Below are 16,213 nucleotides of genomic sequence, written 5' to 3' on the forward strand. Positions count from 1 at the left end.
GACACCGAATAGGACAGGAGAAGTACTCCAGATATAACAAACTGACCCCAGCCCCCCGACACATAAACTACTGCAGCATAAATACTGGAGGCTGAGACAGGAGGGGTCAGGAGACACTGTGGCCCCATCCGAGGACACCCCCGGACAGGGCCAAACAGGAAGGATATAACCCCACCCACTTTGCCAAAGCACAGCCCCCACACCACTAGAGGGATATCTTCAACCACCAACTTACCATCCTGAGACAAGGCTGAGTATAGCCCACAAAGATCTCCGCCACGGCACAACCCAAGGGGGGGGGGGGGTGCCAACCCAGACAGGATGACCACAACAGTGAATCAACCCACTCAGGTGACGCACCCCCTCCAGGGACGGCATGAGAGAGCCCCAGCAAGCCAGTGACTCAGCCCCTGTAATAGGGTTAGAGGCAGAGAATCCCAGTGGAAAGAGGGGAACAGGCCAGGCAGAGACAGCAAGGGCGGTTCGTTGCTCCAGAGCCTTTCCGTTCACCTTCCCACTCCTGGGCCAGACTACACTCAATCATATGACCCACTGAAGAGATGAGTCTTCAGTAAAGACTTAAAGGTTGAGACCGAGTTTGCGTCTCTGACATGGGTAGGCAGACCGTTCCATAAAAATGGAGCTCTATAGGAGAAAGCCCTGCCTCCAGCTGTTTGCTTAGAAATTCTAGGGACAATTAGGAGGCCTGCGTCTTGTGACCGTAGCGTACGTGTAGGTATGTACGGCAGGACCAAATCAGAGAGATAGGTAGGAGCAAGCCCATGTAATGTAATGCCATGTAATGCTTTGTAGGTTAGCAGTAAACCTTGAAATCAGCCCTTGCTTTGACAGGAAGCCAGTGTAGAGAGGCTAGCACTGGAATGTGGTGAATGTGGTGATTGTCAGAGTTGAAAGCCTTGGCCAGGTCGATTCATACGGCTGCACAGTAATGTCTCTTACCGATGGCTGTTAAGATGTCGTTTTGGACCTTGAGTGTGGCTGAGGTGCACCCATGACCAGCTCTGAAACCAGATTGCACAGCAGAGAAGGTACGGTGGGATTCGAAATGGTTGTTAATCTGTTTGTTAACTTGGCTTTCGAAGACCGTAGATAGGCAGGGTAGGATAGATATAGGTTTGTAGCCGTTTGGGTCTAGAGTGTCTCCCCCTTTTAAGAGTGGGATGATTGCGGCAGCTTTCCAATATTTGGGAATCTCAGCTCTTTCAGAACATCAGCTATTTGGATTTGGGTGAAGGAGAAATGGGGGAGGCTTTGGCGAGTTGCTATGGGGGGTGCCGGGAAGTTGACCGGGGTAGGGGTAGACAGGTGGAAAGCATGGCCAGCCGTAGAAAAATGCTTATTGAAATTCTCAATTATAGTGGATTTATCGGTGGTGACAGTGTTTCCTAGCCTCAGTGCAGTGGGAAGCTGGGAGGAGGTGCTCTTATTCTCCATGGACTTTTTTTGAGTTTGTGCTACAGGATGCAAATTTCTGCTTGAAAAAGCTAGCCTTAGCTTTCCTAACTGCCTGTGTATATTGGTTCCTAACTTCCCTTAAAAGTTGCATATCACGGGGGCTATTCGATGCTAATGCAGTATGCCACAGCATGTTTTTGTGCTGGTCAAGGGCTGTCAGGTCTGGAGTGAACCAAGGGCTATATCTGTTCCTGGTTCTACATTTTTGGAATGGAGCATGCTTATTTAAGATGGTGAGTAAGGCACTTTTAAAGAATAACCAGGCATCCTGTACTGATGGGATGAGGTCAATATCATTCCAGTATACCCCGGCCAGGTCGATTAGAAAGGCCTGCTCGCTGAAGTGTTTTAGGGAGCGTTTGACAGTGATGAGGGGTGGTCGTTTGACCGCAGACCCCTTACGGATGCAGGCAATGAGGCAGTGATCGCTGAGATCTTGGTTGAAAACAGCAGAGCTGTATTTGGAGGGCAGGTTGGTTAGGATGATATCTATGAGGGTGCCTGTGTTTACAGATTTGGGGTTGTAGCTGGTAGGTTCATTCATAATTTGTGTGAGATTGAGGGCATCAAGCTTAAATTGTAGGATGGCCGCGGTGTTAAGCATGTCCCAGTTTAGGTCACCTAGCAGCACGAGCTCTGAAGATAGATGGGGGGCAATCAATTCACATGTGGTGTCCAGGGCACAGCTGGGGGCAGAGGGTGGTCTATAGCAAGCGGCAACTGTGAGAGACTTGTTTCTGGAAAGGAGTAATGGGGGAATGCCAGGCCTGTGAAATATGTAATGTCCAAATAGCTCAATAATTTACTTTGATGTTACTTAAGTGGTTATTTTGGACCCTGTACATGGTCAGGTGTGCTTAGGTGCTACCCACTCCATCAATTCTGTTCAGAAAATAGAAAGTGACCTTTCATATGAAAGCTACAGCACTTTTCTTTTTGAAAATTGAACTTCAATCTTATTGCTGGCAATAAAGGCCATAAATCATGTGCAATGGTCAGTTAAGGTCAATTCACCAAAAGTGCAAAACAATTGTTTGAACGGAAAGGGTACACCCTGGTGGTCATCGCAATGCAGTGCATTTCTTTCTCCATATGCAGTACATGACCTTGAATCCTCCCTCCATATGCGGCGTTGATCTAGCTCATCGTTTACAATGGATAAGAAGTTAAGAATTTCCTCGGCGGTCTGTGTGTTATTTAAAAACATTATTGATACCATGAAATCCTCAATCGCTAGGTTCATTTAAGATGTCAGGCTTGAAAATACGTTCAGACATTGTCACAATGTGTCACTATCCAAACCAGACACATCTGGTTTCTTCTACTGCTATCAAGTAGACAAACTGGGAATCATACAGGAAATGAACTAACATCAATGTAAAGGTAGCAACTTCAGCTTTCTACTCGTACGATTTTAGCATGTAAATCTTGGTGGGGCAAAAAATTAAAAAGTGGGATGCATGCACGAAACAATACATTAATTGCACTATAACGGTGACAAACTGTGCCCACAAACTGTTAGGGCCTACATAAAGCTGTCCCAACAGCAGTCCCAACATCTTACCACTGCTTAACCTGGCTATCAGTGGAGCCTTGTCTGGCAGCGAAACAGTTAATTCAGCCTCATTTACTGCCTTTAAAAAAACATAGTGTCACGTTCTGACCATAGTTCTTGTGTGTTTTCCTTGTTTTAGTGTTGGTCAGGACGTGAGCTGGCCGGGCATTCTATGTTGTGTGTCTATTTTGTCTATTTTTATGTTTGGCCTGATATGGTTCTCAATCAGAGGCAGGTGTTAGTCATTGTCTCTGATTGGGAACCATATTTAGGTAGCCTGTTTTGTGTTGGGATTTGTGAGTGATTGTTTCCTGTCTCTGTGTTCTCTGCACCAGATAGGACTGTTTTTTTGGATTTTGTTTATTGTTTTGTAGTGTGTTTATGTTGAGTTTCTGTTATTAAAAAACCATGGACACTTACCACGCTGCGCTTTGGTCCTCTCCTTCCCATTAAGAAAGCCGTTACACATTGCTGATATGGCTGACTTGCTTAAACAAATGTGGTTTCAAATGACAATTGAGATGTCAACTATGGCATAAGGGGACGATCCGTCATTTTGATTAAGACATGAAAGAGCGAGCTAGGACGGATGTAGTCAATATAACTATTTGTTTATCACTTTTGAAATGTACAGCGACAGAATTCAGAACATGGGTCGTTCTTAGTGTTATCCCTGTACACCAAATCAGAACCATAAGATGGATAAAGGGGGCGTATAAGCAAATAATGAAAGCTCTTACAAAATGTGATGATTACATTTCTCTAAAACAGTCTATACGCTACATGTGCACAATCAAGTCAGAACAGTAGGCGAAATTAAGAGGGTTAAACAGACCAAATGATTAGGGTGTGGTACATGGGCTACTAACAGCTTACTACACAACATACACTTAGTATTCCCTTCTTAGCTACAGTATACATATATCTCTGACATATCACATTTATGCAATGAAGGTGACACAGCGGTCCTTTGTGGGCAAATTTTGGCATCAAGGTGTCACGTCTGCTCCTGCTCCTCCCCTCTGGCATACAACGTTGCCAGAGTACTAACTACCGGTCCTAGGATTCATCATTACACACACCTGGCACTTGTCATTACACGCACCTGTGAATCATTCATCATTTCCTCCCCTTTATGTCGCTCTCCCATGTTCACTTACCAGTTGGTATTGTTCTTGTGTATCGGCGTACTGTCTTATGTTAGTGTAGTGTTCATGGTTTATTAAAACGTTTCACCTGCACCTGCTTCCGACTCACCGCCCAATCATTACAAGTTCTAGCATTCTCTGGATTTATGGTGCTTTCAAGACAACTCGGGGGAAAAAACAAGGTCGAATCATGATGACATCATTGATCTTCAGGTCGTAGCTCTAGAAAGAGGCCCGAGTTCCCGACTTACAATTTTGAGTTGGATGACCGTTGAAAACTTATTTCCCAGTCGGAGCTCGTTTTTCTGGAATTCCCAGTTGTCTTGAACTCTGAGTTAAGTTGTTTTGTGCGCGGCACAAATCATGCTTCATTGACATGCCAATGTTGAATGTTTATAATTTTAAACTTGGAAAAGAGACACTTAATCCCAAATTTGGAACCACACAGCCACTCCACTGAATAGCAGGCTAGTGATTGCTTTCCCATGCTTGCAGTTAGCCACTGTCATTGATTCCTTCCAAACCAATCATTGTTGAATTTGCGATTTCTAACTTATTGTGTAACATTTGTGTCCAGTGACCGATGAGCACCTATACGTTTTATCTAGAATTTCTCTTCATATGACAAGGATTTAAAAGGATTTGCCAGTAGATTGTTGACTTGATTCATGATAATAGCTAGCAAAAACTCTGAAAGTATGATGTTGACATGATCAGTCCAATCAAAGCTACTGTAGATATAACGTGATTTGACATCATTTTATCTGTGGCCAATGACCTTAAGCCTTCTTGAATGGGCACTTCTAATGTAAATCTAGGGGCTAGAATGTGAGGTCTACCCTTAGACTTGGTTGTGATGTACTGTCCCCACCAGTGACAGAACACTACGCTAATCATGGCACTAGAGAACATTACCAACCCCACCACCACAGAAAGCACTGAGCTATGCTAAAACACCTGCATTTTGGAGCTGACTTACTCAAGAAAGCAAAAAAGAGACCACGTTGTATGCAGCTTTATACACTCAATGATAAAAAAATATATATATTTTTTTTTTAACATTATTTGCAAACTGTTATGTGACATGTAATAATGCACTCCTATTGCCTGGGGACTTTAATGCAGGGAAACTTAAATCAGATTTACCTCATTTTTATCAGCATGTTAAATGTGTAATCAGAAGGGAAAACAATTCTAGACCACCTTTAATCCACACACAGAGATGCGTACAAAGCTCTCCCTCATCCCCCATTTGGCAAATCTGACCATAATTCTATCCTCCTGATTCTTGCTTACAAGCAAAAATTAAAGCAGGAAGCACCAGTGACTCGGTCTATAAAAAAGTGGTCAGCTGAAGCAGATGCTAAACTACAGGACTGTTTTGCAAGCACAGACTGGAATATGTTCTGGGATTCTTCCGATAGTATTGAGGAGTACTCCACATCAGTCACTGGATTTATCAATAAGTGCATCGAGGACGTCGTCCCCACAGTGACTGTACGTACATACCCCAACCAGAAACCATGGATTACAGGCATCATTCGCACTGAGCTAAAGGGTAGAGCTGACTCTAGAGCGGGACTCTAACCCAGAAGCTTATAAGAAATCCCGCTATGCCCTCCGACGAACCATCAAACAGGCAATACATGACTAAGATCAAATCGTACTACACCTGTCTGAGTCTGTAATACCAACACGTTTCAAGCAGACGACCATAGTCCCTGTGCCCAAGGTAACCTGCCTAAATGACTACCAAACCGTAGCATTCACATCTGTAGTCATGAAATGTTTTGAAAGGCTGGTCATGGGTCACATCAACAACATTATCCTAGAAACCATAGACCCACTACAATTTGCATACCGCCCCAACAGATCCACAGATGATGCAATCTCTATTGCACCCCACACTGCCCTTTCACACCTGGACAAAAGGAACATCATGTGAGAATGCTATTCATTGACTACAGCTCAGCGTTCAACACCATAGTGCCCTCAAAGCTCATCACTAAGCTAAGGACCCTGGGACCAAACACCTTCCTCTGCAACTGGACCCTGGACTTCCTGACGGGCCGGCCCCAGGTGGTAAGGGTAGGTAACAACACATCAACGGGGCTCCACTACGTCAATGGGGCTGTAGTGGAGCAGATTTAGAGCTTTGAGTTCCTTGGCATCCACATCACCAACAAACTAACATGGTCCAAGCACACCAAGACAGTCATGAAGAGGACACGACAAAACCTATTCCCCCTCAGGAGACTGAAAAGATTTGGCATGGGTCCTCAGATCTTCAAAAGGTTCTACAGCTGCACCATCGAGAGCATCCTGATGGGTTGCATCCCTGCTTGGTATGGCAACTGCTTGGCTTCTGACCGCAAGGCACTACAGAGGGCAGTGCGTATGGCCCAGTACATCACCGGGGCCAAGCTTCCTGCCATCCAGGACCTCTATACCAGGTGGTGTCAGAGGAAGGCCCTAAAAATGGTCAGACTCCAGCCACCCTAGTCATAGACTGTTCTTTCTGCTACCACACGGCAAGCAGTACCAGAGCGCCAAGTCTGCCCCCCCTCCCCTGGAAAACTGCTGCTACTCTATTATCTATGCATAGTCACTTTATTAACTCTACCTACATGTACATATTACCTCAATTACCTCGACACCGGTGCCCCTGCACATCGATTATGTACCGGTACCACTTGTAAATAGCCCCGCTATTGTTATTTACTGCTGCTCTTTAATCATTTGTTATTCTTATCTCTTTACTTTTTAAAATTTCGTTAACTGCATTGTTGGTTAAGGGCTTGTAAGTAAGCATGTCACTGTAAGGTCTACTACACCTGTTATTTGGCGCATGTGATAAATACAATTCTATTTGAAAATAACGTGCAAAACAGGTAAGCCCCCCCAAATAAATAAACAAATTAAAAAATTTAATCTAAGTCTCAAAACAGGTATCGGTGCTGAATGACTGGTCGCCACTATTCCTGTAAGACACAAATTGAAGGCATGGTACATTGCACAAGCTGTGCACTTTTAAAATGGCTGTGTTTCTATGGGAATTTGTGCATGTTTGGATCGCCGACATTAGGTAAAAGACGTGACTTAATATAATAATAAACCATTCCTTTTGGACCTGCCCATCGAACATCTCATTCCAAAATCATGGGCATTAATATGCTATAACAGACTCCACTCTTCTGGGAAGCCTTTCCACCAGATGTTGGAACATTGCTTTGGGGTCTTGCTTCCATTCAGCCACAAAAGCATTAGTGAGGTCTGGCACTGATGTTGGGCGATTAGGCCTGGCTGACAGTTGGCGTTCCAATTCATCCCAAAGGTGTTCGATGGGGTTGAGGTCAGGGCTCTGTGCAGGCCATTCAAGTTCTTCCATACAGATCTCGACAAACCATTTCTGTATGGACCTTGCTTTGTGCACGGCGGCATTGTCCTGCTGAAACAGGAAAGGGCCTTCCCCAAACTGCCACAAAGTTGGAAGCACGCCATTGCATGCTGTAGCGTTAAGTTTGGCGGAGGAGAAATACTGGTCGAGGGCTGTTTTTCATGGTTTTCCTTCACTGGCCCCTTAGTTCCAGTGAAGGGAAACCATGCAAAACAGCCCCCGACCATTATTCCTCCTCCGCCAAACTTTACAGTTGCCACTATGCATTGGGGCAGGTAGCGTTCTGCTGGCATCCGCCAAACCCAGATTAGTCCGTCGGACTGTCAGATGCGTCATTCATCACTTTAAAGAATGCGTGTCCATTGGCGACGAGCTTTACACCACTCCAGCTAACACTTAACATTGCGCATAGGGATCTTAGGCTTGTGTGCAGCTGCTCGGCCATGGAACCCCATTTCATGAAGCTCCCGATGAACAGTACTTGTGCTAATGTTGCTTCCAGAGGCAGTTTGGAACTCGGTAGTGAGTGTTGCAACCAAGGAAAGATTATTTTTTAGACGATTTTTATACTAATACATTGTTAAATTACGAGCCTTGTTGGTTAAGCCACAGAAAAAGCTAGCAACCTTCCCACTAGCCTTGAATTGCTGAGATAATGATTGAGAGAGGAGTTTGAATTGGTCTGCCATATACAGTTGAATTCGGAAGTTTACATACACAAGGTTGGAGTCATTAAAACTCATTTTTCAACAACTCCACAAATTTCTTTTTAACAAACTATAGTTGTGGCAAGTTGGTTAGAACATCTACTTTGTGCATGGCTGTTACGACTTCCGCCGAAGTCAGCTCCTCTCCTTGTTCGGGCGGCGTTCAGCAATCGACGTCACCGGCTTTCTAGCCATCGCCGCTCCATTTCTCATATGTCCATTTGTTTTGACTTGTTCCATACACACCTGGTTTTCATTCCCCAATCAATCTACATGTATTTAGTCCTCTGTTTCCCATCATGTCTTTGTGTGTACTTGTTATTGTTACGTGGGATATTTGTCAGGCGCTGCACTTTTGTTATTAGACCGTGTTTTTGACACTAGTATGTTTTATGTGCTGTCGGTGTTGACTGGTATTAAAGTGTGCCTGTTTATTATACTCCGCTCTCCTGCATTTGACTTCGCCTCCCATATACACGCCTAACAGAATTACACACCTACTATGGAGTCAGCAGGAGCAGGTATCCCGGTTAGAGGAGTCGAGGAGTGCGTCCAGGAACATTCGGCTATGATACATCATCTTGGTGCCATGATAGATTGCGTTGTCCAGACTATGGACCACTGGGAGAGACGGGGAGTCTCTACAGTGCCTCGACCAGCACAATCGGGGTTGCCTCTACCCGTCCCATCCGGAGCCAGTCCCAGTGGGATACGTTTCTCCCTTCCCAGGGAGTATGATGGGATGGCCACACAGTGCCAGGGAGCAGGCTGGAACGACAGGGCCCTCATCGACCACTATCGATGCAGCCTGCGGAAGGACGTCCGACGTGAGCTGGCCTGCAGGGATGCCACCATCTCCTTCGACCAATTGGTGGATTTGTCCATCCGGTTGGATAACCTGCTGGTCACCCGCGGACGTCCAGAGGGGGCTCTGTTGGTGCCATCCTCTAGCACCCCCACTCTGCTGCCCATGGAGTTGGGAGGGGCTGCGCGTAGGGAGACTGTAGGAGCCATCACGTGCACCATCTCTGGCCACAGAGGGCACATTGCCGGTCGGTGCCGTGTCGGTTCCTAACAGGCAGGGCACTCTGGCATCACCCCAGGTTAGTCTGCACCACACTCATCCAGAGTCCTCTGTTGACCACCTGTTTGTACCTGTTTGTTTCCCTGATTTTTCCCCGCATTCCCAGCAGGCTCTCGTCGATTCAGGCGCAGCTGGGAATTTTATTGACAGAGCGTTAGCCCTTAGTTTAGGGATCCCCATTATTCCTGTAGTTAGACCTTTCCCGGTTCACGCTCTGGATAGTCGACCATTAGGGTCCGGGCTAATCAGGGAAGCCCCCATCTCCCTGGCCATGGAGACGCAGGGGAGTCATGAGGAGAAAATGAGTCTCTTCCTCGTTGACTGTCCTGCGTTTCCCGTGGTACTAGGCCTTCCCTGGTTAGCTCATCATAACCCCACTATTTCCTGGCAACAGAGGGTTCTCATGGGGTGGTCGCGAGAGTGCTCGGGGAGGTGTGTAGGGGTTTCTGTTGGTGCTACCACGGTTTCCACCGTGCGCATCCCCCCAGAATATGCCGATTTGGCTCTTGCCTTCTGTTAAAAGAAGGTGACTCAATTAGCACCTCATCGATGGGGGGAGACACTGCGCTTCCCAGGAGTCACGTGTATCCCCTGTCGCAAGCAGAGACGGTGGCTTTGGAGACTTATGTCTCTGAATCCCTTTGTCAGGGGTACATTCGGTCATCCACTTCACCCGCCTCCTCGAGTTTCTTTTTTGTGAAGAAGAAGGAGGGAGGTCTACGCCCGTGCATAGACTATAGAGGTCTCAATCAAATCACGGTGAGGTACAGTTATCCGCTACCTCTTATCGCCACGGCGATTGAGTCAATGCATGGGGCTCGCTTCTTCACGAAACTGGATCTCCAGAGTGCGTATAACTTGGTGCGTATCCAAGAGGGAGACGAGTGGCAGACAGCGTTTAGTTCCACCTCAGGGCATTATGAGTATGAGTACGGGTTGATGAATGCTCCATCAGTTTTCCAATCCTTTGTAGACGAGATTTTCAGGGACCTGCACGGGCAGGGTGTATATCGATGACATTCTGATATACTCCGCTACACGCGCCGAGCATGTGTCCACGGTATGCAGGGTACTTGGACGATAGTTGGAGCATGACCTGTACGTCAAGGCTGAGAAATGCCTGTTCTTTCAGTAGGCCGTCTCCTTCCTAGGCTATCGCATTTCCACATCAGGTGTGGAGATGGAGAGTGACCGCATTGCAGCCGTGCGTAATTGGCTGACTCCTACCACAGTAAAGGAGGTGCAGCGATTTTTAGGGTTTGCCAATTACTACCGGAGATTTATCCAGGGTTTTGGCCAGGTGGCTGCTCCCATTACCTCACTTCTGTAGGGGGATTCCGTACGGTTGCAGTGGTAGGCTGAGGCGGACAGGGCTTTTGGGCAGCTCAGAGCTCTGTTTACTTCGGCTCCCGTGCTGGTCCTTCCGGATCACACTTTGGCGTTCATAGTGGAGGTGGACGCGTCCGAGGCTGGGATAGGAACCGTGCTCTCACAGCGCTCAGGTACGCCACCAAAACTCCGCCCCCGTGCTTTCTTCTCGAAGAAGCTCAGCCCGGCGGAGCGTAACTATGATGTGGGACACGGGAGCTGTTGGCTGTGGTTAAAGCGTTGAAGGCGTGGAGACATTGGCTTGAGGGGGCGTTTACACCCTTTCCTCATCTGGACGGACCACCGCAACCTGGAGTACATCCGGGCAGCGAGGAGACTGAATCCTCGTCAGGCAAGGTGGACCATGTTCTTTAGCCCAATTGTGTTTACCCTGTCCTACAGACCAGGTTCCCAGAATACGAAGGCAGATGCACTGTCCCGGCTGTATGACACAGAGGAGCGGCCCATGGATCAGACTCCCATACTCCCGGCCTCTTGCCTGGTTGCGCCGGTCATGTGGGAGCTGGACGCGGACATTGAGCAGGCGTTGCATACAGAGCCTGCTCCCCTCCAGTGTGCGGTCGGGCGTATGTACGTTCCGTTTGCTGTCCATGACCAGTTAATCTATTGGGCCCACACGTCACCCTCCTCTGGTCATCTGGGGATCGGTGGGACGGTGCGCTGTCTGACTGGGAAGTACTGGTGGCCCACCTTGGCTAAGGACGTGAGGATCTATGTTTCCTCCTGCTCGGTGTGTGCCCAGTGTAAGGCTCTGAGACACATGCCCAGAGGTAAGCTACACCCCTTACCCGTTCCACAACAACCTTGGTAACACCTGCCTGTGGATATTTTTAACTGATCTACCTCTTTCATAGGGAAACACTACAATCCTGGTCGTTGTGTATCGTTTCTCTAAGTCCTGTCGTCTCCTCCCTCTGACAAACTTCCTATGGCTCTACAGACTGCGGAAGACCATTTTACTCACGTTTTCCGGCACTACGGACTAAGGTGCAGGAAGAGAGGGTCAACCAGGATGTGGGCAGGTTTCTGCGGTCCTATTGCCAGGACCGGCCGGGGGAGTGGGCGGCGTTCGTGCCCTGGGCCGAGATGGCACAGAACTCGCTTCGCCACTCCTCCGCTAACTTCTCCCCCTTTCAGTGCGTATTGGGGTACCAGCCGGTTCTGCCGCAGTGGCATCAGGGTCAGACCGAGGCTCCTGCGGTGGACAACTGGTTCAGGCGCACGGAGGAGACATGGGAGGCTGCCCATGTTCACCTCCAGCGAGCCGCGCTTCGCCAGAAAACCAGCGCAGACCATTACCGCAGTGAGACCCCGGTGTTCGCACCGGGGGACCGGGTCTGGCTCTAGACCCAGTTCAGGCACTGCGTCCAGTCCCGCTCCATGGCCGGAGCCTTCCTTTGTGCCGGTGCCCTGTCCAAGCACGGCGTCCAGTACCGCTCCATGGCCGGGATCTTCCTCTGCGCCGGTGCGCAGGGCGTTCATCCCGGCTTCATGGCCAGATCCGCGCCCTGAGCGGGTGCTACATCCCGCACTGGAGCTGCCACTGAAGCTAGTTGCCCACCCTAACCCACCCCATCTAGGTTCAGGTTTTGCGGTCAGAGTCCGCACCTTTGGGGGGGGTTACTGTCACACCCTGACCATAGAGAGCCCTCGGGGTTCCCTATGGTGTAATAGGTCAGAGCATGACTAGGGGGGTTTCTAGATAGTATATTTCTATATTGGTGTATGTGAATGGTTCCCAATTGGAGGTAGCTGAATTTCGTTGCCTCTAATTGGGGATCATACTTAGTGTGTCCCTTTTCCCACCTGCGTTGTGGGATATCGTTTTGTTTTATGCCTATGTGCGCTACGTACTGCACGTTCGTTAATTCTTTGTTGTTTTGAAGTTTCACTTTAATAAATATGTGGAACTCTACTCACGCTGCGCCTTGGTCCACTCATTCTTACGACAAACGTGACACCCTTTGAGCACATCTGGGACCTGTTGGATCGGAGGGTGAGGGCTAGGGCCAGATCTCCCAGGTAACAACATCGATCCAAAACCCATACTCTCAACAAGAACTAATCAGAATTAGGCTTGGATTTACTACATTCTACACGTGTTACGTTATGCTATGTTACATTTGAAAGCTGACCTCCGAGGCATGCGTCGAAATTCCTAAGCAGCTATCTTCGAAGCAGTGTGCCAATGCGTGTATCTACTTTATCAGAAGTATGTCATCAATGACGTCCGAAACTTCATTTGATCATGTGCTTTTCAAACCATGTGTTGCAAAATGTGAGATCCCACAGATTTCACCGTTGTTCCGGTGCTCTACTGGACACCATACTTACAAATATAGTTAAGATTTCGTACATACATTTTAATCTGATTTGTAGATTAACAGGTAAAGGAGGGAACTATTGAACATTCATCTGGACAAGAGGAATACCTATATAAGAATGCTGTTCATCGACTACAGCTCAGCATTTAACACCATAGTACCCTCCAAACTTGTCATTAAGCTCGAGACCCTCGGTCTCGACACCTCCCTGTGCAGCTGGGTCCTAGACTTTCTGATGGGCCGCCCACAGGTGGTGAGGGTAGAAAACAACATCTCCACCCAGCTGATCCTCAACACTGGGGCCCCACAAGGGTGCGTTCTCAGCCATCTCCTGTACTCCCTGTTCACCCATGTCTGCGTGGCCATGCACGCCTCCCACTCAATCATCAAGTTTGTAGACGATACCACAGTGGTAGACTTGATTACCAACAACGACCAGACAGCCTACAGGGAGGAGGAGAGGGCCCTCAGAGTGTGGTGTCAGGAAAATAACCTCACAGTCAACGTCAACAAAACAAAGGAGATGATCGTGGACTTCAGGAAACAGCAGCAGGAGCACCCCCCTATCCACATCGACGGGACAGTAGTGAAGGTGGAAAGTTTTAAGTTCCTTGGAGCACACATCATGGACAAATTGAAATGGTTCACCCACACAGACAGCGTGGTGAGAAGGCACAACAGCGCCTCTTCAACCTCAGGAAGCTGAAGAAATTTGGCTTGTCACCCAAAACCCTGACAAACTTTTACATTTGCACAATCGACAGCATACTGTCAGGCTGTATCACCGCCTGGTTCGGCAAGTGCTCTGCCCACAACCATAAGGCTCTCCAGAGGGTAGTGAGGTCTGCATAACGCATCACCGGGGGCAAACTTCCTGCCCTCCAGGACACCTACACCACCCGATGTCACAGGAAGGCCATAAAGATAATCAAGGACAACATCCACCCGAGCCACTACCTGTTCACCCCGCTATCATCCAAAAGGTGAGGTCTGTACAGGTCCATCAAAGCTGGGACCGGGAGACTGAAAAACAGCTTCTATCTCAAGGCCATCAGAATGTTAAACAGCCATCACTAACATTGAGTGGCTGCTGCCAATATACAAACTCAAATCTCTTGCTACTTTAATAATAAAAAATTGGATGTAATAAATAGTGATACACTAGTCACTTTAAAAATGACACTTTAAATAATGTTTACATACCCTACATTACTCATCTCATATGTATGTACTGTATTCTATACCATCTACTGTATCTTGCCTATGCCGCACAGCCATCGCTCATCCATATATGTACAGGTGAAGTCGGAAGTTTACGTACACTTAGGTTGGAGTCAATAAAACTCGTTTTTCAACCACACCACAACTTTCTTGTTAACAAACTGTGGTTTAGACAAGTCGGTTAGGACGTCTACTTTGTGCATGCAACAATTGTTTACAGACAGATTATTTCACTTATAATTCACCGTATCACAATTCCAGTGGGTCAGAAGATTACATACACTAAGTTGAGTATGCCTTTAAACAGTTGGAAAAATCCAGAAAATTATGTCATGGCATTAGAATCTTCTGATCTTCTGATAATCTTCTGATAATTTACATCATTTGAGTCAATTGGAGGTGTACCTGTGGATGTATTTCAAGGCCTACCTTCAAACTCAGTGTCTCTTTGCTTGACATCATGGGAAAATCAAAAGAAATCAGCCAAAACATTGTAGACCTCCACAAGTCTGGTTGATCCTTGGGAGCAATTTCCAAACGCCCGAAGGTACCACATTAATCTGTACAAACAATAGTATGCAAGAATAAACACTGCTCAGGAAGGAGACTTGTTCTGTATCCTAGAGATGAATGAACTTTGGTGCGAAAAGTGCAAATCAATCCCAGAACAACGGCAAAGGACCTTGTGAATATGTTGGAGTAAACAGGTACAAAAGTATCTATATCCACAGTAAAATGACTTTAATCCTATACAAGATTTGTGGGCAGATCTGAAAAAGCGTGTGCGAGCAAGGAGGCCTTACAAACCTGACTCAGTTACACCAGCTTTGTCAGGAGGAATGGGCCAATATTCACCCAATTTATTGTGGGAAGCTTGTGGAAGGCTACCGAAACATTTGACCCAAGTTAAACAATTTCAAGGCAATGCTACCAAATACTAATTGAGTGTATGTAAACTTCTGACCCACTGGGAATGTGATGAAAGAAATAAAAGCTGAAATAAATAATTATCTGTACTATTATTTTGACATTTTACATTCTTAAAATAAAGTGGTGATCCTAACTGACCTAAAACAGGGAATTTTTAACAGGATTACATGTCAGGAATTGTGAAAAACTGAGTTTAATATGTGAACTTCCTACTTCAACTGTATATGTACATATTCTTATTCATCCATTTACACTTGTGTGTGTACAAGGTAGTTGTTGTGAAATTGTTAGATTACTTGTTAGATTTTACTGCACTGTCGGATCTAGAAGCACAAGCATTTCGCTACACTCACATTAACATCTGCTAACCATCTGTATGTTACCAATCAAATTCTATTTGAATTTGAGATAGGTGTTCCTTTTTGTCCATGTGGGAAAGGGCAGTGTGGAGTGCGATTGAGATTGCATCATTTGTGGATCTGTTGGGGCGGTTTGCGAATTGGAGTGGATCTAGGGTATCAGGGAGGTTGCTGTTGATGTGAGCCATGACCAGCCTTTCAAAGCACTTCATGGCTACCGACATGAGTGCTACGGGCCTGTAATCATTTAAACAGTTTACCTTCGCTTCCTTGGGCACAGGGACTATGGTGGTCTGCTTGAAACATGCAGGTATTACAGACTCGGTCAGGGAGAGGTTGAACATGTCAGTCAAGACACTTGCTAGTTGGTCCGCACATGCTTTGTATACGTCCTGGTGATCCGTCTGGCCCCCGGCTTTGTGAATGTTGACCTGTTTAAAGGTCTTGCTCACATCGGCTACCTAGAGCATTATCACACAGTCATCCAGAACAGCTGGTGCTCTCGTGCATGCTTCAGTGTTGCTTTCCTCGAAGCGAGCATAAAAGGCATTTAGCTCGTCTGGTAGGCTCGCGTCACTGGGCAGCTCGCATCTCGGTATCCCTTTGTAGTCCGTTATAGCTTT

This window comes from Oncorhynchus kisutch, linkage group LG8 (assembly GCF_002021735.2).
Source record: "Oncorhynchus kisutch isolate 150728-3 linkage group LG8, Okis_V2, whole genome shotgun sequence".
Lineage (NCBI taxonomy): Eukaryota > Metazoa > Chordata > Actinopteri > Salmoniformes > Salmonidae > Oncorhynchus > Oncorhynchus kisutch.